The sequence below is a fragment of the Coptis chinensis genome, chromosome 6 (assembly GCF_015680905.1).
Source record: "Coptis chinensis isolate HL-2020 chromosome 6, ASM1568090v1, whole genome shotgun sequence".
Taxonomy (NCBI): domain Eukaryota; kingdom Viridiplantae; phylum Streptophyta; class Magnoliopsida; order Ranunculales; family Ranunculaceae; genus Coptis; species Coptis chinensis.
Genome location: NC_141461.1, coordinates 44283239 through 44306200, shown reverse-complemented (window position 1 = coordinate 44306200; position 22962 = coordinate 44283239). Strand labels below are relative to the sequence as shown.

The 22962-nt window shown below is 34.2% G+C and overlaps 2 long non-coding RNA genes across 2 annotated transcripts; one reads left to right on the top strand and one right to left on the bottom strand.

Moving 5' to 3' along the window:
* The first annotated feature begins 12271 nt into the window (after positions 1–12271).
* On the top strand, positions 12272–15313 carry LOC147493141 (uncharacterized). Its single transcript, XR_015198472.1, has 2 exons — positions 12272–12552; positions 15093–15313. It is a non-coding gene; the product is annotated as an uncharacterized LOC147493141 (long non-coding RNA).
* A 298-nt stretch (positions 15314–15611) lies between these two features.
* Positions 15612–17189, bottom strand: LOC147493140 (uncharacterized). The gene is made up of 4 exons (XR_015198473.1): positions 16814–17189; positions 16673–16739; positions 15830–15884; positions 15612–15666 (listed from the first exon to the last, which is right to left on the bottom strand). It is a non-coding gene; the product is annotated as an uncharacterized LOC147493140 (long non-coding RNA).
* Between the last annotated feature and the right edge of the window lie 5773 nt (positions 17190–22962).

Sequence of the window (22962 nt, the reverse complement as noted above, 5' to 3'; positions counted from 1 at the left end):
TAAAAATGCAAAAAAACTAATTGTACAGAGTACTACAGTGCAAACAAAAAAGTAAATTATCTAAATTGCAAAAACATGTATAGTACGTTGTACATTATACCCGTTAAGTGAAAATATAAATGGCATTTACTTTTACGGGGCACAAAAACGTTACCTTATTTGCTAAACCAGTAACAAGAAACTCTTGATCAACAAATTTAATGTTGTTCACCAACAAAGAGCTCAAAAAGTGAGACCTTAATCCCCAAACCTTAAGATCCTCAGTCCACACAACAAAGAAATGAATAGTCGATTCACCAAACCTTATCAGAGTGGCCTGTTAGTGAAGATAAAATGAGTCCAGTGCTCAAATCAAGAGCAACCATACACAATTGAATTAACCCCTCCAGTTGCAACGATATCCTGTCAGTCAAAGGCAAGGATGCATCAATCTAAAAATAAACAGTAGGAACAAATATACATCTGAGAATCACTTCATTTCTAAGAGTTAAACGAAGAAACACATACAAACTAATCACAAAGAAAGATCTTTTGTATAAAGGATGCTTGATAGTGAAAAACTTACAAGCAGACTCATAACCACAGTTACTTTACTTCAAAGCTGATATATTTTACATCGTAGGGATGGAAATCAACAGACAAGGTGCTTGGCTCGTCTCCCACTGAATGAATATACAGTAAAGAGAACTCATCCAATAAGATCCACAAAAAAGTAAAGAGTTAAAGAGAGATTGCATTAAACAAATGCCTATTTGGAGTACATCTAAATATAATTGAATTAGAATACCTTATATAGGGATGGAGCCAGGATTCTAAGCTAGGGGTGCGAGATTATTTGCACATCCCACCAAAAAAAAAAAAAAAACTATGCAATTTTTTTTATTTTTTTTTGTCAAAAGGTCTAAACTTTAAAGATCAACAAAATTATGTATTTATTTCAATTCACAAAACTAGAATGTGTTGACTACTAAGAATTTAATATGGACTGGCGAAGTTAACTATTTAAACACTTAAGCCATTAATTGATACTACTATGTCTATATATATATATATATATATATATATATATATATATATATATATATATATATATATATATATATATAGTCCATCTACAACAATTCAACAAATTGTTAAATTCCTATAATTCTATAAGCTAGTCAATATAATCCTACTGTCATGTGGAGAAAACTATAAAAGATTAACATTGAAAGTAATTTTTTTTTAAGTGAAAATTTTATTGATAATGATAACGAGTTTTACAAATAATTAGGATAAGCATGCAACAAGCTGCGTCGCAAGTCCTTTCTGAATTTGTTTTTTGTTTTTTTTTTGTTGAGGTATAACGCTTATTTAAGAATTGAGAGTAAAAGAAAGGAGGGAGAGTTTACGGGTTTGTAATGGGTGATTAGAATTATACAAACTGACCGGTTGGGCTTTTGGTCTTTGGCTATTTATTTTAGTATAATTAACCCATCAAACATTCAAAGACACACTTGTCCCTCTTTATTGGTTTTGGACTCAAAATAAATGATAAATGGTAATTTTGTAAAGGCAAAAAGAGAAGTAAAAAAAAAAAAGTTGGTTTATTTGAATGTTTTTAATGATTTTTTTTTCATACTATTTATAGTTATAACGTTGTGAAAATTTTGGGGGTGCGGTAGTAGAAGTTTGCTAAAAAAAAATTGGGGGGTGCGAGTCAATATAGTTTGAAAAAAATTTCTGGAGAATTAGTTATGTGGTAGTGGAGTTTTTCTAATCTCAAGGGGTGTGACCGCCTACATACGCACCCCCTATATCCATCTACGGGTTTTTTTTTTTTTTTTTTTTTTTTTTTAAATCCCTCACATAACAAGAGAAGAGGTTTAATTCTTCATTAACATCATCCGAAAAACTAGGTTTATAGTCAATAATAACAATATTTAAGGTATCGGATAGTCGATTCTGAGATATTGGAAATCTTGAGAAACATATATCCATTTATATTTTAAAATGGTCAAAATCTCGATATATATCGAAATGACACTCAATCTGCAAAGTGTAAGGGTTGAAGATGTCAATCTCATTTCCAGTATTGATCTCGAAGCAAAATATCATAAACTGACCTATTCCAAATAAAAAACTTCAACAAGAATTTAGACGAAGTTAGCTTGAACAACATTATAGGTAATGACCAGGATTTAGTTATCCACAAAGAATCAGTATAAGTAAAGTTAATTTCTACATGAAAAAATTCGCAACTACTTCTAAGAAGACTAAAAATTCTAACCAAATCATCAAACGTTGGAAAACTTTTAGAGAGATATGAATCGAGATTCATTCCCTTACAAATCTTCAAACACCAATCTCCCTTTCGTCCTTCGTTCTTCAATAGAAATATTGAATAAAAAAGCCCAAGATTGTTTCAGTTTCGGAATGCACATCTTTGCAACAACATTATAGAAGAACTTATTTACTCCTGAACACAAACACAATTCTTTTACGCTTAACTTCGTTACAATATCGAAGATCACGTCAGTAGGTAAATCATGAAAAGATGTGGGATTCATATTTTTTGGATTAGGGTTAGGGCTTCTTTGAATTAGGGAATTTTAGATCTATGAATCCCACATATTTTCATGATTATCTTTTCATGATTTACCTATTGACCTGATCTTTGATATTGTAACGAAGTTAAATGTAAAAGAATTGTGTTTGTGTTCAGGAGTAAATAAGTTGTTCAATAACGTTGTTGCAGAGATGTGCATTCCGAAACTGAAACAATCTTGAGGTTTTTTATTCAATATTTCTACCGAAAGGCGAAAGGGAAATTGGTGTTTGAAGATTTGCAAGGGATTGAATCTCGATTCAAATGTTTCTAAAATATTTCCAACGAAGTTTGATGATTGTTTAGATTCAAAAGAGGGTTTGATCTTAATATACAGTCGGGGCATTTTTGAATACTATTACGACTCAATCCATATTGTTTCCCCCTTAGGGTATTGCGTTTTGAATAATATTGCATTTTTTTTTTTTTTTTTTTTGCATGCAAGTAGGATGTTTTATTAATTGGTAAAAAAGAATACAACTCAGTCAAAATGGATTTACAACAGACTCTAAAAATCAAATCTGTAGTAAGTCCGGTGAGGACATTCTAGGGACCTAATGAAAGGGGGTCTATTGGGACTCCAATAGATCTCTCCTTTTTGCAACGCTCCACTCACTTGATTACATAACTCTCCATCAAGGCTTGGTACTTAGATTCATTATCGAGGTTTGGTACTTATACCAATTAGTTAGATTTTTAGGATAATATCATATTTTAACATTATCTTTATCATGTTTTTTTTATTTTTTTTAGTATTAAAATAATAATAAAATATTAATTAGGTTAAACACAAAATAGTTTCAGCTTTGGGAGTTTAGTCTTTTGGTTTAAGTTTACTTACCAAGAGTTGGGGATTCAACCAACTTGGACCGATTGGATGTGTGTGGCACGAAAGAGTAGTACCACACGTGCACATCACAACCCAACTTGGGGGTTGAAGTTCAAATATTTGATGAACACTTTCCAAACTTTTACGTATTTTGTTTAATTAAGTTATTAGTTAATTAAGTTAAACGTAGTTAATTTTCGTGTTTACCGCTTTTATAGTTTAAGCCCACGAATGCAAAGTTGTTTTAGGCCCACAAAGGCAATCAATTGTAATTTATTGGCTTTGCCAATATTTCTACCCGACTTGTGGGTCTTAGTTAGATTAAATTTGTAACCATAATGAAAAACTCGAATGGTGGGTTGACACGCAAGACACCAAACACTTCAACCCCACCATGTCGCCTTCACCCCAAGGGTCGTGTACGCACACCTTGGGAGGTAATTTCTAAACCTCCTCGCTTCAAAGTGTAAGAGGATACTGGTGTGTTACTAAGCATGCTTGGATGATTGTGTGATTTACATTTCAGTCCGTCTTTACATTTAACACTAAGGTTAAACCCGAGCCATAAAAGAACAAAAAGTGGGATTAAGACCCACTTTAGAACGGACGTTGTGTGAAATGTTTGTTACATAGACCGAATTAAAAAGATAAAATCAATCAAGTAGAGCCAATTTAGTCATGTCCATCAGGACAAACATCGAGCACGAACAAAGAGAGTAGTAAACTACCAGATTCCAGTGGACTAACCACCTTCCTCACTCACCTCCCTCAGAAATAGCGTGGGTGAGATTCTTGGAGGCACACCATCTGGTGAAGTAGTGATCTTCTCCCTCGACACGTGTAGTTCTCAAAACCTAGTTTCGCGACCCACTATTAAATTCAAACAGGGCATACACTACTAAAAAAAGGACTTATTATGACGGCTGTTTTTTTTATATCTTGATGCCTTTGTTGAAAACCGTCAAGATAAGTGTCCTTGTGATATTTTAATGACAGTTGTTGTAATATTGTGTCGTGTATGTCACAAACGTCAAGAAAATATGATGATGTTATGACGGGTTTCTTAAACAATCAAGTTGGTCCAATTTTGTAATGACGGTTTTGCCTAATTTATGACGTCATTAAGACAAGGCGTCAAGAAAAGTTATGACACGACTTAGGTTAGCCGGTCAGTAGAAGGGGGTTGGTTTGCTTTTGGACTTGTGGAGTTTTTTGCTTTTGGGAGCAAAGCCACTGAACTGAACAGTCATGACTCAAGAGAGGTCTCATCGAAAAAGAAGAGATAAAACAAAAAAAATAAAAGAAATAAGTTCTCCGAAACCCTCTCTTCTCCAAAACCAATTTTTGTCCCTTTCGGCCTTCCATTCTCTGGAAACCCTATCCTAAGGCCTCGTCTACCATATCTCTCACTATCTCTTTTCTCCCATGCTGGAATGAAACACGCGCTTGTTCCTCCACTCTTTCTCTCGCTCAATTTTTGCCCCCACTCTTATTTCGCTCAATTTTCCCTCCTCGTTCAGGAGAATCTACGTTAATTTACCGGCTAAAGTTCCAACCGTGGTCATGAAAACCAACTACGTTAGAAAGGGAAGAATGAGAACCAAAGACAGGTGGTGCTGAAAAATGAGGTGAACGTGGAAGATAAAAGCATAGAGGACTGGATAGATTTGAAGTTCTTGCTTTAAAATAATTTTTTAAATTTCAAGGTACATATCAAGCAACCCAGTCAAGCCCTAGAATTTCAACTTTCTTCTCTTTGCTTGCTTCGGTTGTGTTATTTAAATTGAAACCTAAATTTATTTCATTTTACATTTGATTTTTCTTTTCTGCTTTATGTTTCTTCTCTACAAGAATTTTGATATCACATAATATTTGCTTTAATTCTATTTTGGCTGAATGATTATAGAGAAAGTCCCAACAATTGTACGAACAAATTCTTTTTACCCGTGCTTTCTAGAGATGTAAACATTATGGGTGTTTAATTTGTGTGGGATTTATTTCATGAAATGCCAAGCTTAAATGTTGTCTGTTGGAATTGAATGATTTCTCACTAATGGACAAAACTTGTTTGAGGATATGCTCAAAAGGGACAAAGTAGCTTGGACATATGTTATAGAGGCTTATACTGATCAAAGATATATCATTCGAAATTAATGGTTATTTTCATTTTTCATTGCATGTGCTCATTCTTTAGGTTCATTTTCAATTTCCCACATAATACATCAATTTTCTGTATTTGCCTGAGCATCTGGGATTGAAGTTGCTGAAACCACAAGGTATAGTACTTTATCTTCATGGTACTGTTGGTTAATCCTAAAGTGATTCTCCTTAAAAAACAGTTATGAATTAACTAGCTATACCATTAACATTTCTTGTGATTTTGAACTGTGGGACATATTATGATTGTTTTTTTTTTAAAATTAAGTTAGGGTTAGGCAGACCCCCACCTGTATTGATTCAACTATTTCGTACATAAGTTTGTCCACTTGCATCATCATTTACAATGCATTGCAATCTATGATCTAGTGGAGGGACAAACTGTACAACAAAGTTAGATGCGTCATGATGAGAAGATAAATAGTCCACAACTCGGTTCACTTCTCTATAAACATGAGAGAAGGATATAAAAGTGAACTAGGATCTCTTCATATCTATAGCTTTAATCATGTCCATCCAGAACCAAGGAGGTTTCTCCAGTTTGTTGATTGCGTTCACATATTATGATTGTTGTATAAATGCAAGGTATTGGTTAGGCATGGGGCGTGAGTTAGTTGATAAAATGGCAGACATAGTTTAGTTTTTGGTATTCATTCGTTTTTCATGCTTATTTGTATAACTGGAGGTTTAGAAAGATATACAAATTGTTTGCTAGTGTGCCTGGACGATCAATAGTTCCATGGATGGAATAAGTACATGATCTGTGAATATTCGTGTTGGAAATCTGTATAACTTGATTATTTTTACATCTAGTGCTCTAGCTAACTTGGTTTGAGAAGAATGTCACAACTTTATTATACTGAAGTTGGTATTGAGCCCAACTTGATCAGAGTTCACTAATTTTTTTGTATTCCAAAAGTGGTTGGTTGCTACTTCCTAGTTTCCTATGCAAAAGCATTGATTCTTAAGACTCCCTTGTGCTCTCATGAGGATATATTGGCTATCCAAGTGGTAGATTACAAGCCAATATAGGTGTATACCATGTAAGAAGGCCTACCATACTTTATATAGTTGCAGACCACATTAGTGTTTATTTCAAATTTAAGTAATACACACTTAGTGTTGTTTGCTTTTGCACTTGAAACCTTATAGGCTCCATATTATTTTCATTCAGTTCAACTTGGAACATACTATTAAAGTACAATATGGAACATACTATTAAAATTGTGATATGATCTCATTAATTACCTTTTTTTTTTTCTTATGGAAGGGTTTGGTGTTTATGATGTGCGGCCACACCATTTCGCTTGTGTTTTCCCAACTTTTCACAAACCTATATAGTTTTTCTTCTTAATTATATTGATTCCTGGTTATATCTTTTTTGGTCAGGTGATTCTTTTTAATACCTTCTACTTTGTTGTATTGATTGATCTATATAAGAGCGAACCATGTGAAGGGTTGATTCGAATTAAATACAAGGTTTACATTTAAGGTCTAAAACTATTACTTGCTATGTAAATCACTTTGGTGGCTAGATTGTTGATTGTTGATCTATATTTTTATTAGCAAGCGTGTCCAAAAGAAATGGTCTTGGCCCTTTTTAGATATTAGATGTATAAACATGCATGTTAATATATGATTTAAACTTAAAATATTGTTTCTACAGAAGGACCCAACTTTTCTATAGCATTACGACTTATCTCTGGTTTTTTGGGGGATTAACTAATCTTGCGGTGCAACACTTACTGGGTTGGAGATTTAATTCTTGTATTGCAGTTCACATACATTTATAGATACTTTTTTTGTTTGTTTCTTTTTAATTATTTTTTCTTATTTTGTAATGAAATTCAGGAACTCGTTCATGAAGTAATGTGAAACAGAAAGTTTTGAACAACCAAATCCGGGATTCTTGTAAGCTTTATCTTCTACACATTTTTACATATCATGTTTTTTAAGAATGGGGTGGGGATGTACGTGTTAGATGTCAACCCTAAAACAAGGACTGCTTCCATGGTTTAGTAAGTCTTAGCCAAGTTTTTAAGTGACTAGCTTCATATATCTCCTCTCTTTGTTGGCATATTTGGTCGCCTGACTTTCAGAAAGGTCCTAGGCAACTCATGGAAGTTCCCAATTTTTGGCAGCAAGTTGGATGCTCCCTTAGAGATATTGAGATGCTATGTGGTTTTTTCTTTCATTTAATTGCTTAATGTTTTTCATTATTTTTTCTGAATCCTATTGAAATTAGTACCCATTGGTGATAAGACATTTTTCCGCCATGGCAGTAAGTGTTAACTCTTCATTGATGCTGGTTTATACTTAAAGGGCGTCTTTTGTTTAGTGGTGCATCAATCTTACTCACATATATTGCTTCTGAAAGGAACAAGATCATCCTAGGGTATGTATGCTCTGCCTTACCGACTAAATGGTTGTGTTGTTAGGATAGATCTTGATTCAACTATTTATGAGCAGATTTGGTGGTGGAATGAGTTCAGTTAAAGCCGCATTATTAGAGAGTGATACTCGAGTTAGTTATTTGTTCTCACTTCCCCACTTGTCTTTTACTTGTGGTTTCTTTTCTTGGCAAGTCCAGGGCACTTATACAATGGTTTCTGTTTAATGTAGGTTTTAGCTTTTGAAGCGGGAAGGTGCCACAGATTGGTTTAAAGTTAATACAATATTTGCCAGTACACTCTCATTTTATATTGATGTAACTTTGTAAGCATTAAGCAATGAAATGTAGTCGAACCATCTAGTTGTAAGTTCAATGTAATGTATATTTTTCGTATTGTATTTTTCTTTTGGAGGAAAATGTAAGTACAATGATAGAATGAATACTATATTTTTGAATAGGAGTGATGGTGTACATGTGCATTTTATGGAGCAATTTGTTTTTTTAAATGTGTTGTTTTGGCAAGTTCTACAGGGGTGTTGTTATTTTTGGCAGAAAAATATTTTTACATATACATATATATAATATATATATATATATATATATATATATATATATTATTTTTTTATTTTTTTTTAAATGACGGTTTTAGAAGAACTATCATAGTGTAAACTATTTGTTGACGTTTTTTGTTTTATAAAATGACTGTTCCACAGTAGTCAATGGTCATTTCTTGACGGTTGCAACTATAATTTATGACGGTTATATATGAGGTATCATAGTAAAATTTACCTACTATGACGCTTTAAAGACTAATATATGTCATAATGGGAGGAATTTTTAAGACGCCTTTCTATGAACTGTCATAACTTTAATGATGGTTTTGGTTGACTTTTTATGACACCCCCAGTAATGACGGCTAGTTTTTCAATCAGAAAGTGTCATGATATGTATTTCATGACAACTAAAAGATGTCATAAAAAGCCCTTTTTTTAGTAGTGATAGTTTCTAATTTATAGACATTGTATGCAAACTTTTCAAAAACTTCAAAGTCACAAATGAATTTCTGCAGATTGTGCATCATTCTGATTGTTTGAGCATCTATGTCTTATCAATATGCATCGCAACCGTCATAACCCAGAACCTTGTTCTTGTTGTGGTAGTCTGTTTCATTGGGCGTCTCAATGCACATCATGTACCGAGTTCGAGCCTCCTATGGAATATTCTTACGATTACGAACCTCAATTTTCAAATTTTCATAGTACCCAATACACTCTAGAGTTTTCTAATCATGTAGACAATTTATGGAGTTCCATAACAGATAGCATTACTAAAAAAAGGGCTTTTTATGACAGCTTTTAGTTGTCATGAAATACATATCATGACACTTTCTGATTGAAAAAATAGCCGTCATTATTAGGGGTGTCATAAAAAGTCAACCAAAACCATCATTAAATTTATGACGGTTCATAGAAAGACGTCTTAAAAGTCCTTCCCATTATGACATATATTAGTCTTTAAAACATCATAGTATGCAAATTTTATTATGATACATCATATGCAACCGTCATAAAATATAGTTTGAACCGTCAAGAAATCTATAATATTTTCTAACACTTCACGACAAAACTGTCAAGAAATGGCCATTGATTACTGTGCAATCATCATTTTATGGAAGAAAAATACGTCAACAAATAATTTACACTATGACAGTTCTTCTAAAACCGTCATCTAATTTATTTTTATTTTTTAAAATTATATTATTTATATTATTATTATATTTTTCCTACCAAAGATAATACTGCATAATAACCTGTAATTCAATGCCTAACCTATAAACTTATTTCACCAATAAAACAGCTACAAAATTCTCAAAAATAAAATTAGAACATTCACAATAACCTCAACCCCATATATTTTTAGCGGAAGATCAGTTCACATGTACTTCATACCAATATTTCAAACCATACCATGACAAGTATGCAACTTTGAAATTTCCATTAATATATCAAGTGAATAACAGTAACTAACAAGTATACATCCACTACACCAGAATTTGTGATTTGCGACGGTCCAAGTCTATCGTTTTTTCTGATTTGCGACGGTTTTTAGTGTCCTAGCTTCCGTCGTTAATTGCCTTGTTGTTAATATTTGCTACGGGTATAGACCGTCGTAACTGGAATTAGAAAATGACCAACATGTCCGTCGCAAGGTCGTCGTAAGAAGAAGGACAGACAAAACCGTCGTTTTTCAGAGAAAATAATTTTTTTTAAAAAATGCGCAGGCCAAATGACCTGCGACTGCTACTGTAGCTAATTCAAAAGATATCCCCCACCCTTACTTCACAATACTTCACATACAGACTAGGCAATTGTCGCATACCAAATTTAAAAAGCATATTATAACTCCATAGTATAAATAGCATTACTCGTTAAGTGGCTCATTCAATCAACAATTTAAATAAATTAATTAAAAAAAATAATCAAAGAGCTGCTAACTAAGCTTCATAACAAACTATAGATTTTAGCTTTCCATCACTTGCACCATATTCTCAATAATCCCTTCTGTAGCATATAAGAAACCTGCAACGAAAAAAGTTCTTTTAACAAGATATAATTTGATTCTAGGATCTAAAGATACGATATATTTAATAAACAAAAATTGTTATTGAAGTGCACCATACATGAGTTCATCACATTTGAAGCCACGAAAAGCTAGAGTATAATTATCCTTGAGACAATTCTAAGCATGAAGTAAAACAGTCTTCTTCCGCTCAATACCACACACATAGCTGCATACACCTTAACATGCATCATAACCTTATAAAAAAAGACTAGCTCCTTGATAAATCTAAACATGGTAAAAATGTATAATATACCGAGATACGAAAAGATGACTTTGATCGGTTAGAACAATTAGTCCATTTACACCGAGTGGTTGTGTAGGTACATGGCTGAAAATACATGACTTATTAGATTGTTTGGTGTGTAAGTCAACCAAGTATTGGAAAACCATATATAAAGAATTAATGTGTTTATCATTTTCCAGATTAATGAAGAATATGACATGCTACTTTAGTAACCCAATATGTATAAATTATGAGGAGAAGATCATCAAGGTAATTCTATAAAAATTAAGGACCTATCATATATCTTCCTAGATATAGTGTAAACTGAACTATAATTGAATGCCAAATTAAATGAATAACTTTTTGTTTGTCTTCCATATTAATTTCCCTAATTATTGTTTACTCATAATCTAGATAACGGTTTTTAAACATCAAGATAGTATCGTTCAAACAAGTCTCATTTCACAAAAAACTAAAATCAAACAATCATATTATAATGTCCGATAACCAATTCCTTACCCAAATTGGTATTTCATACTAGCGCATCAATCTATGTCATAATGTAAATTAATGGAAGCAATTGTATATAGTTTACAAAACCGTTTATGAGCCAAGGGATAAGACCTTAACATTCTTTTGGGGAGTTCAAGTCACAAATTGTGTAAAGGTACCTTGACATCGATTCATCAAATGGTAATACTTCAAGACAGCGTGGCAAGTGGGTAGTGTCCCCCCCAACTAGCTTGGCCATAGCCCACAAGCACAATTCATGAAGGCTTAACAGTAAAGGAAGTCATTCAAAACAGAAACAAAACTACCATCCTTGGGATAAATATACCAATGATATTCATTACCTTCAATGACTAACTAAAAAGAAACCTTCACTTGTAGTTTGCAAGTAAGAGATGTCTAAAAGGATAACTAAAAGCAAAACAAACAGCACTCAAAAGTCGTTAACAACTGGAAATCTGGAATAATACACAAACTAAAATTTCTATGCTGGTAGTGTGATCAATAAAACAGTTTCTCATCCATATGTACTTCTCTATATGCATCTCTAACGTCAAGAACAAATGACTAGCATCACTATTAACCTTTTTCCTGCAAGTAAACCCAGTTCAAATGCACCAACAATCACTATTAACCTTTTTCTTTATATCTAATCACATTTAGTTTCTCTATTATAGTGAATCAATGGTCAAAGATTTTACCTTAGGATCTCTCCTCCAAGCTTGGTAGGCCATACTGCCATAGCCAGTGTAGAACGATCCATCATATGTATCCATGCCGGACCTCCATCTTTCACCTCCACAAGTTGGCATAACTATAATCAAATCAATACGATTTCACTTCAATTTACGTTAGACACCACTTAGTAGTATAAACTATTAAACATTTCTACCGAATTCAATAACAACCAAAGTGAAACTGAGATATGAGAGTAAGTCAACTACTATAACACCCCGTGTTTTTTTATACGTATTTTTCTATTTAATTAATTAATTTAATTGTTTATTTTAAAAATTCGTCGGATTGGACTCGGGATACGTGGGCTTGGTTTTGGGCCCGAGTCGGTGTTGGGCTTGGGTTTCGGACCTAAGTATATAAACACATTGTTCTAGAGAATAGGGTTTTTGAAAGAGAATAAAATATAAAAATGGAGGCAGAGAAAGAAGCTGGTTTGCTGGAGAGGTGGAGCACGACGATTCGGGCTAGGAAAATTCGTCGAGCTGTTAGTTAAGGTGAGTAGCTATTTTTGCTATTTCACCGAAGTTATAGTTTTCGTGTATCGGTGTATAGATTTCTGGTTTTATACTGCTCATTATCTGGATTTATTCTGCGTCGTGTTCGTCGTGTTGTTAAAACTTAAAACTCTAGAATTAGATATTGAACTGTCGGAACTGTTGGGACTCGGAAGTCGTCAATGGTGGCGTCGCGAGTCCAACAACAAGGAATCGTCCAGTATTTTCATTTGAACACTTATGATTATATTTACTGTGATACTATAGAGTATGGATATATTGTTTGTAACTGTTATTTGGTGTTTTTGGTTGGTTGATGTGGTCGGGGCGTCGGGCTATCGATTTAAGCTTGTGTTGTCGGGGCTGTTGAAGCTTGGAATCCGGCGTCAATGGCGTCGCATGTGCTGTTTTTTTTATTGAACTCGTTGTTGTGGGGTTTTCTAAGTTGTTGGTTGATAGCGGAGGAGTTAGGGATGGAATACGGTGGGTTAATGGTTTGGGGTGTTGTTGAAACTTGAATGGCTTGACAGTAGGGCGGATTGGAGCTTGGAACAAGCTTTAATGGTGGCCGAAATTCTCTCCAGATCTAGTTTTGGTGAAATCTAGATTTAAGCATTTGAGGTTTTTGTGTTAATTAAAGGTGTTGGGTTTTCCAATAGGAGTCGAACCGACTTGATGAAGAGGTGAGATTGTGGCGGCGCGATTTGGTGGCTGGTGGAGGAGAGAATTGGGGAAGAAGATGACACTGTTGCTGTGTCTGGGCTTGGGCTTGGGTCAAGACCAAGTGGGTCGGTTTTGTTTAGGCCCGATTCTAGTTTGTTTAGTTGTTGGGCCCAGTTTTGTTTTAATTTGTGGACCAGTTAAATTTTAAGTTGTTGGGCCGAAATGTTTTATTGGCTTGGCCGAAATTTCAATGGTAGTTGGACCGAAATTTCAGTTTAGTGTTAGTTGTGGGCCGAGTTCTATTCCGGATTTGGGCCAAACTAATTAGTTGTTGTGGGCCAGTTCAGTTTCAGTTTTTGGGCCTAAACACTAGTTAGTTATTGGGCCGGATTAATCCTTTGTTTCGGACCAGTTTCATATTAAGTTGTGGACCAGTTTAAGTTAAGTTTTGGGACAGTTTTCTTTGTTTATTTTCGGGCCGAACTCAGTTGTGTTTTGGGCCAGTTTCTAATATTGCTTGGGGCCAGTCCATAGGACTTAATATAGATCCCAATTGGGTCAGGTGGAATAAATAAGTTGGTTTTAGACTTTCGGGTTCTAAGGTTTGGGCTTGGCCAGTTGGGTCCGAACCATTACTTTAGTCATGAGCCCATGAGCCATGCACATTGACCTTAGCCATGAACCATGGTTATGACCCCGAACCGGTTGAACATAGAAACGACAGTTTGACTTCGACCATGATGGTTGACTTTGACTTTGACCAGTGACATTGACCCGAGTTGGATTGACCTTTTAACTTTGACCCGATTATGATTTGACCTTTTAACTCGGATTATGATTTGGGTTATTAAGATAGGTCTAGGGCTATTAGCATGCTTGGCTTTAGGCTAAGACCTCTATATATACGTGTGTATGTGTATTAACTACTATGTGATTTTGCAGTATTTTATGATATGCAACGTTATGACACTAAGACATCCCTGAAATTAATAACGCGTAAATAAAAAATACATGAATCAAGATACTACTTCGTTCTCGAAAATAATACATGCAATCAAGTTCAATAATGCGTAAACAAAATTACCCCCTCTTTTAGAACTCTCCACGCCTAAAATTTCATAATTGAGTTTTATGACTGTTGATGTCATATGTTAGGTGGGCATTTATTGAATGTGTCATAAATGGCCCGTTAGCGTTATCTATGAGTATTCATTGAATGTGCCATGAATGACCCGGGTATTCATTGAATGTGCCATGAATGACCAGATTGTTTGGACTACCCTAGAGAGGAACTAAGGTATTCGCCTTGCGGGTTAGTTGTATTCCTTGAGTGTACGGGAATGTAAGGTTGGGTATTCCTTGAATGTGGCGGGAATGACCTAAGGTACATAGGTTGTGAAATATGTGTATAAGAAAAGTAATTGATTAATTAATAAGATAAATTAATTTGATTATGCGAGTGTATTTGGGCTTGCATTGGACCTATAGGATATCTACACATCTTATATAAAATTGCTAACTTTCTTTTGCAGGAGGGTAGGACTTAATAATATTTTTGTGCAGGGACGCGGTCCTACCCTTATACAACAGTGGATATCGGTAAGTTTTAAATTCAATGGTTTAGATATTAAAACGAGTTATTATAATGAGTTATATAATGGAAGTTTTGCTTGGGAAGAAGCTATGCCGGTTGAAATGACGGAACTACCTGTCTTCCAAGCTATGAATGATTAGGTTATGATAGAGTTAAAGTGTTAGTGGGATAAGAAAAGTTTTGAATGTTTATATGTGGTTAGTCTACTCATACCAGCAAATTCCATTTTGCTGACCCATGTTTGCTTTGTTTTGGCAACGTGGGTGTGTTCTTGGGAACATAGGTGGAAGGCAGTGGAACCGCAGCGTGTGATTGGGATTCGTGCCTGGAGCAGTCCGGGAGTTTATTTTTAGGTCTGTTCTTTTTGGAAGTATGTAATAGTTTAGTTCCTGTTCATATGACATGAGAATACGATGTTGAGGACCTTTTATTCTTAGAGTTTTATATGATGTTTTTGAACGGAAGATAGTCTTTAATAAAGTGATGGTTAAGAAATTTTGGAGATTTTTGTTGTTAAGATTCTTTATGATGTGGGTTTTAGGTTTTTACATGTGTTGTATCCACCCCGTCATATCCTGGGTTTTTAGACAATTGAATATAGTGATGTTTGAGATATTTATATTTCAAATGTTCATTTTTTTAATTGTTTAGAAATTTGGGCTGTGACAACTACCTTCAATGAATTCAAGCTTGGTTTAGAGCTAGAACTCAATGAAAATGGCGAAATTGAACCAAACAACAACGAAGAATCTTTTGAAACTGAAAAAACCTAGTTTATCTCTTCGTAAAGACACCTATTATAGGCCTCCAAACCCATCCAATAACAATCCCAATTAATAATGCAATCCACAAAGGACCTGCATATGATACCAATAGTTCCAATACTTTCCAAATTGTTTGGTTTTCATCAAATTCAACCAACGTTGATACCAAAACCATTATAAACCATACAATCAATACAAAAATAAAAAAATAAAAAAACTAATACCTCTAAACAAGAAAAATCACATAAACACTTACCAACCTGGAGCCCAATAGCCTTATGCTGCGTCATCTCATCTCATCCCATATCATTCTATCATACAATATTGTTTTGAGTTGCATATAAAGGTAATCAACATAATCGACGTGAGCGTAGAAGATAATCACTAGATCATCACAACAACTTTGATACTTGCTTCAAACAAAGCAAACCAAACTTAAGAATGTCGTGAACTGACTTCTCGATCCATATACCTAACCATAACACTTAGAATTCCAACCATGCACGCTACTATTCAAAACTTACCGAGACTTGCTAGCATTCCAATAAGTTTTTGCAACTCTAGAAAATATTCCATTATACAACACTATATGTATATTTTTTAATAACATATGAGAAGGTATGTAGAGACAGTGTGTGACCTGTTTCCATTCTCTTTATATTAACCATCAAATTATTAATTAACAAAAATTATATTACTATTTGACTACTTACTTAATTGTCAACATGCCTATCACCAACAATGAAGAAATTCTGCCTGGCAGATGAATCTTTCAAGGTTTGGAGTATAAGAAATTAAGAGGATGATGAGTGATTGCTTTAAGGATCTAAAAATCTTAGCCGGTAGGCATATTTATGTTAAAACCCGTTGTGTATACCTAACCAGTTTACTGCAAAACAGCCTAAAAACCCCAAAACCACTTACTTGAACAACTTTCTTTTCTCCATATATAAACTAAACCTAAGAGCCAATTTCTTAGTAACTAGTATATTCCCTTCGAACTAAAACCCCAAAACCACTAGTTTTCTTAACATTTCTATCTCAAATTTAGAAATAGCTAATGAAAACAGAAAGATAGTAATTACTCAATACCATCTACCTTAAAAAGGGATTCTAAGCCAAGTTCGTGGAGCTCTCTTGTACGGCAAAGCCGAAGAAGAGTTACCCTATTGTAAACACAAAAACAAAATAACAAAGAAATGAGGAAATAAGCAAAATTGAAAAAAGAGATTAAAGTTACCTTTGAGAGTTCATTCACAGCACCATATCTCCTTTGAATTTGATTGCACCAACACAAAACAAAAAAGAAATGATCTTTTGAGAATTTTGAGAAGAGGATTTGGTGAGAAGAAGATGGGATGAGTTAGGGTTTAGGTTTTGAGTTAAGTGTTTGGTGAGAAAAATTTTGGGGTTTTGAAATGGTTCTTCTTCCATTCGGAATCGATCCCCATGGCTCACAAAATCAAGCGATTATTGCGCGGCTTTAGCAGAAAGGAAAGAGAGTAAGTTGAAGTGAAGCAAAAACACGGTTGCAAAGAAAATGACATTTTGGATGGCGACGAGAAATTCTTATGTTTACGACGGTAGGTTTCATGTTTTTTATGAAGACAAGTGTTTTCGTAGCAAATCTTTTAGAGAGTCTGTGATTTTGTACCTACAACGGGGGTTTGAGAAAGTGTGACAAGTGTACAAGTAGTTAGCTAAGGACGGTTAAACCAGTCTTATTGGTTCGTCCTTTATCTTCAATTCTGGTGTAGTGATTGTTGCAAAAAATTTGATATGACCAATAACTAACATTGTAAAACACTTTTCCATTACAATATTCAGCGAGACCAACAAATTATTCATTACCTAGACCTAAACAAATCACGTTATGCTCAGGTCATCCATCCATCATTGAAGATTATCCCATTCTTGCATGCCAATTACAAGCAATGGCCTGCACACAATGTATACAAGCTAGGGAACTTGATCAATGATGCCCCTAAATAATTTGCAAAAGCTTGCAGGAGTTCCTAAGATAATAATCTAAGTTGTTGACTTGTAGTTAACAATGAACTTTTACAATTAAAAATAATTGAAAAATGAGAAAGATAAGCACATGGTTTAGTAAAATAATAATATTCACATGGAGTCAAGTAAAGAGCCCATTTGTTAATTAATTTGAATCTATTATTAGTCATGACAAGTCACTACTTAACAAAAGAAAGTTACGAAGTTACAAATGGTCAGTGAAAGTCATCTTACTAAATGAAATAATGCACCCATTATAAATGTAAAGTTTGGTATAAGCAATAAGACATTTTTTATACCCCTGATATTAAAGACGGAGAAGGTAAAGAGGAGAGTATGGTTATACTCACATAGATAGATCAGGATATTTAGAAAACTTTTAGCTTTTAGTAAGAAATTTTTTAGCTTTTAGCAGAAAAACATATAGGATTATATACAAATGCCAAAGGGAAACCCTTCCTGCTAAAAGAATTCATAACAGCAAGGAGGTGTTAATATCTCACAAGAGTACCTGAACGGTCGACTGTGTCTGCTTCGCCTCATGCATGTAATATATATTAACTGGGACTACAGCCAGCACATATAAAACCAAGTTAAGAATGTCGTCCAATTCCGCAATAGCTCCACAAAATTAGATGTGTACATTCTTCTTCACTATAGGGGGGATAGTTTGAATTGCAGACATCTAGTTTATCTAAACCAGTGCATTGATTGCTTCTGTAAATGAGGCAATCAATTATTCAATATATTGCATACAGAATACGTGTAAAATCTGTAGATGGCTCAATACCTCGATCATTATAGAATAAAACCGTAGAATACCTGTAGAAGATTTGAAGCTCTTTTCATTAAAAACAAACACTAGAGTTCCTACATGGAAACTCTACTTTGCACCAACAAATGACCCCAATTTTGACAAGTCTGGAACCCAAAATGAGAGTTCAAAAGATCCAGTTACAAACATAAGACATCCAGGGGCCCATTTAATAACTTGAGGTTCAAGTTCTGTACTCATCCAACTAGCAACCTAGAAACATTAACAAAAACCAACTTAAATTTTGAAATCCAAAATGAAGCTGGAAAGTCATTATGATTTAAAAAAAAATAAAAATAAATGAAAAATAAAAATAAATGAAAAAGGAAAAAATAAAATAAAAATCTAGAGACGGTCATGAAGCATGGACACGGTCGAGGACTCCGCAACATAGACAAATCTTAATAAGAAGACACGGCAAGGACACAAGACATAAATGATAGATACAAACTTACAACATATTAATGAAACATTAGAAGTGAAGTTATTAATCATCATATTTCAACATGCAAAACCACAGACATACTTATCAAGTCGTAAGACACGCTCATAACATGAATCTTACTTCAAGTTACAAGTCATGCAAAATGTGAATCGAGCTATTAAGTAGTAACACCTTAATTCTTGTTGTATATTGTATTCTTCTTTTCCTTTTATATCTTTATCTTGCAAACGTCGTGACTATCCTGAACCTGGATGTTTCAAGGATATTCATCGTGTTACCACTGAGATTGGGGGGATGTATTGTTAATTTATTCTCCATCCCCAATGCTGTTTGCCTCAATCCTTCAAATTCAATAGATAAATATATCGCAATCATGATTTCTTGAGAAACATGAATGTGACCAAGAATCCAAAGCAATCATCATACTTCCTTGCCAGAACGAATGCATTGCCATCATCTGAACCTTCAAAGAATCAGAAAAGATGGAGTCAACTAATTATCTGTAAGCAAACATACCTTCATCCTGGATTGGAGAAAGCATAATAGGAGGAAATAGGAAAGCTAAGGTACAGTCTCCACGAAAAATAAATATCATAAATTAGTAAATATTAATATCAACCACTGTGACGAAATTATGCAAACTTAATTAGGGGGGTCATAGCTTTCTTTCTTCTGTCAAGAAATCCTTAAATTAGTGTTTTTGGAATTCCCACAAGGATTTATTGATGTGCTTGAAATTCAGATTGATGAACACCGACAAATCCTATCACGACAGACCAATAGCCATTGGAAAATCAACCTTTAAGATTCTGCGTAAAAGTGAGGCAATAAACCACAAGGAATAAAAAAAACAAAAATAAATCACTAGAGAGCAATGGATGGAGAGTGAAACATCTCAAACCTTATACTAAAACAAGAACCTTGTTCTGTGAGGAATGGCATCTACTGACAAAAAAAATCGTACTATTGATAGTTAAGATGAAGAAGAATGTACTGAAAGTAGTGGAAACCTAGATTAAACCATCTCCATTTTAGTCAAATAAAAAAACTTTATAAAAAACCATCTCCATTTTGAAGAAATTGACATACCAAATCTCAATAAAAAAATGAACTTTTCATGAAATTAAACAACTATAAGAAAAACTTTAGGCATGCATTCCCAACTTGGAAATTCGTAAACCGAAAGACCCAATTCTGTATTGCACTCAAAATCACTAACTTTAGATAAGAACTACGGAAATAAATACCTTTTCGATTGCAGAGGGATAGTTCCAACGAGTGGTAGGTTTGAGATTAGGAGTTTTGAGCGGCGGCTGGAGTGTGTGGATGGATTCAGAAAATTTAGTGTTGAATACAAGGTCTCAACGACGGTTCCCTTTGATGTTCATGGATTTGGGAAAGTGCCCTAGTTTTCGAAGAAGAAGAGAGGACTGCAACTGAATTTTTCTTTTCTTTTTTCTATTAGATATTTTACTCTATTATATTTCCTATTTTGTCTGGTCTTCACTCTCGAGTCTTGACATTTCAATTATAGAGACTGGGCCAGCAGGATGCCCTATGTTTTCACTTATTGCGTATTTTTATTGACCACTTGGCTTCTTCACAATTTAGACACTCTATGAGTTATCGGCTATGGTAGAAAGGTCATAATATTTCTTGACGCGGGTATTACTATTGTCATAAATTGGGCAAGCCGTCATAAAAAAATGTTTAAGCTATTTATTTTGACAATTTTCAAGAAAGTCGTTGAGATAGAAAAAAAGCAGGCATCATAATAGGTCATAATAACTACTTATTTTGACCAGTCAACTCGTTCTTCATTTTTAATTGCTCCTAAATAGTTAGAAAATTAATTTATACCTGTTTTGCTAGAAGGAAAAAGTTAGACAATTTTTTACTTGACGTTTGTGAAAAAGAACTCATAAATTAGACACTAAACTTGACACATTGATAAAAAAAAACGTCATAGATATTTATGACGGCTAGTCTATAACAGTCAACATTAACATCATGCGTCATAAAGTGAACGGTAAGTATACAATTATTAGTTACAAACTTGACACATTGATAAAAAAAAATGTCAAAGATATTTATGACGGCTACCCTATAACCGTCAAAATTTGACATCAAACGTCATAAAATTAATGGTGAGATAGAAATAATGACGGCTTATGCAGAAGGCCGTCAATGTAGAAAAAAAATAGCCGTCATAAAAAGCCCTTTTTTTAGTAGTGTAGTCAACAACCATTCATGTACCCATATGGTCAGTTAGAATGCGGTTTTACCCAAAGCCCATTACCATTCACATCACCATCCATTTCAAATTTGTATTCCACTCCACCATCCATAAAAGACCAACTTTACCAAGCAATGGTCGAGTAAACAATTCAAATACAACAAATAGCAAAGACCTTCTGTTATTTCCAATCTATTTTATTCGATACCACCTCTGAGACTAATATTCTTCCCACCAGTCCAGAACCCAACCAAAAAGAGGAACAAGGTGTTGCTATAACAAAACCAATTGCTAAAGCCCATCCTGATATTTATGACCAATTAAAACCACATCACCATCCACCTGACTATCGTGTGAGTTCCAGATTCTATGATGATGACTATATGCATGAGAACACTCCGACAAAATAAACTCTAGAACCAGTATTAATTGGAAAGTAACTCGACAAACTTGGACAATGACATTGAGAAAATTTATGAAGTTCTAGGTAGAGAGGACAAAGAAAAGGAAGTGCCTGGAGAAGAGGATATCAATTCTATAGTGGAAAGTGGATCTAATTTTAGTTTGGTCATTAAAGACTTATTGATGGAACAAATTTATGACATTCTTAATATTGCCGATATGAACCATAAATTTGTGGAAACTCCAAAGCTAGATGAAGAATTCTCTGAGTCCTCGAGATCATATAAAGAACTACCACCCGACTAATTTTCCCCCGAGTTAACATCTCTCAAAAGCCAACCTCCATTCATAAAAAATCCACCAAATTCTAAGGACTGCACCACTAAATCATTTCAAAGAAACCTCAAGCTTGCACTTAAGCCAATTGCCTTTGAAATCCTTCATAATTTTCTAAACCTTCCCAGTAAAGAGACTTGGCCCAACATACAAACTCCTGAGACTATCATTCCAGTTAAGAAGAGCCCCGCATTGATTGAAATACCAGAAAAAGAGAAAATAGAATCTAAAGTGGCATATGAGTTCTTGAGAGCATACAATGATCCCTTTCTTCAAGTGGTTGAGAAACCCAATTTTCCATATGTCACATCATCTAAGCCTCATGAAGATCAACTACTACCACACTCACACTCTCTTGGATAATTCAATGATGGGTTACTGCATAAATTCCATGATGGTTTATATAAGCTTTCTCTTATCATTCTGCATCTTACACTCCGCATGCATCATATCATTCTGTTTGGGGTAGATGTTTTAATATGTTTTTCTATATTGAACCTCAATGTTTTAGGCTATTAGTATATAATTAACAACATATCATCCATCTCATATGCATAGTCTTGGGGAATCTAACTTAAAACAACCCCACACATAGTCTTGACTATGAAAGACACATCGTGTTTTCTCAATCCATTCCATGAGAGTGCATCATTAAGGTAACCGGACCACTCCACTTGGAGTGTGTGGTTGTAAGTGTCGGAGCCTTTAGTCCACGTATACTTGCATATTTCTTGTTAGCATTGTTACTCGTAGTTTGAGTAGTGTACCCCTATGGAACAAGTATTCAATTTTCTTTTTCTTTATTTTACACTCTTTTTAGAATAGCTTTTCTATTCCTGTCATTTATAATTCCTATTTTTATTTTTATTTCCCTGTTTTCTATTTTTACATAAGCATTTTTCTTTCAATCTCACCTTTGACATTGAGTAGTCTTTCCTTTATAAAGAAGAGATGTGAAACAAAGCAGAGGGCGATAGGGATTGAGTGAAGGTATCTTACGGTTGTCTCTCATGGTTGTTTAGCATGTCTCGTCTTCCATAGGCATGCCAAACCATGGGATGGTTGGCAGCTAGAGCCCTTGATTTAGAAAAAATTTTTCTTTCTATGGGTGATTTCTAATTATTTCTAGTTTCGTCTTTCTCT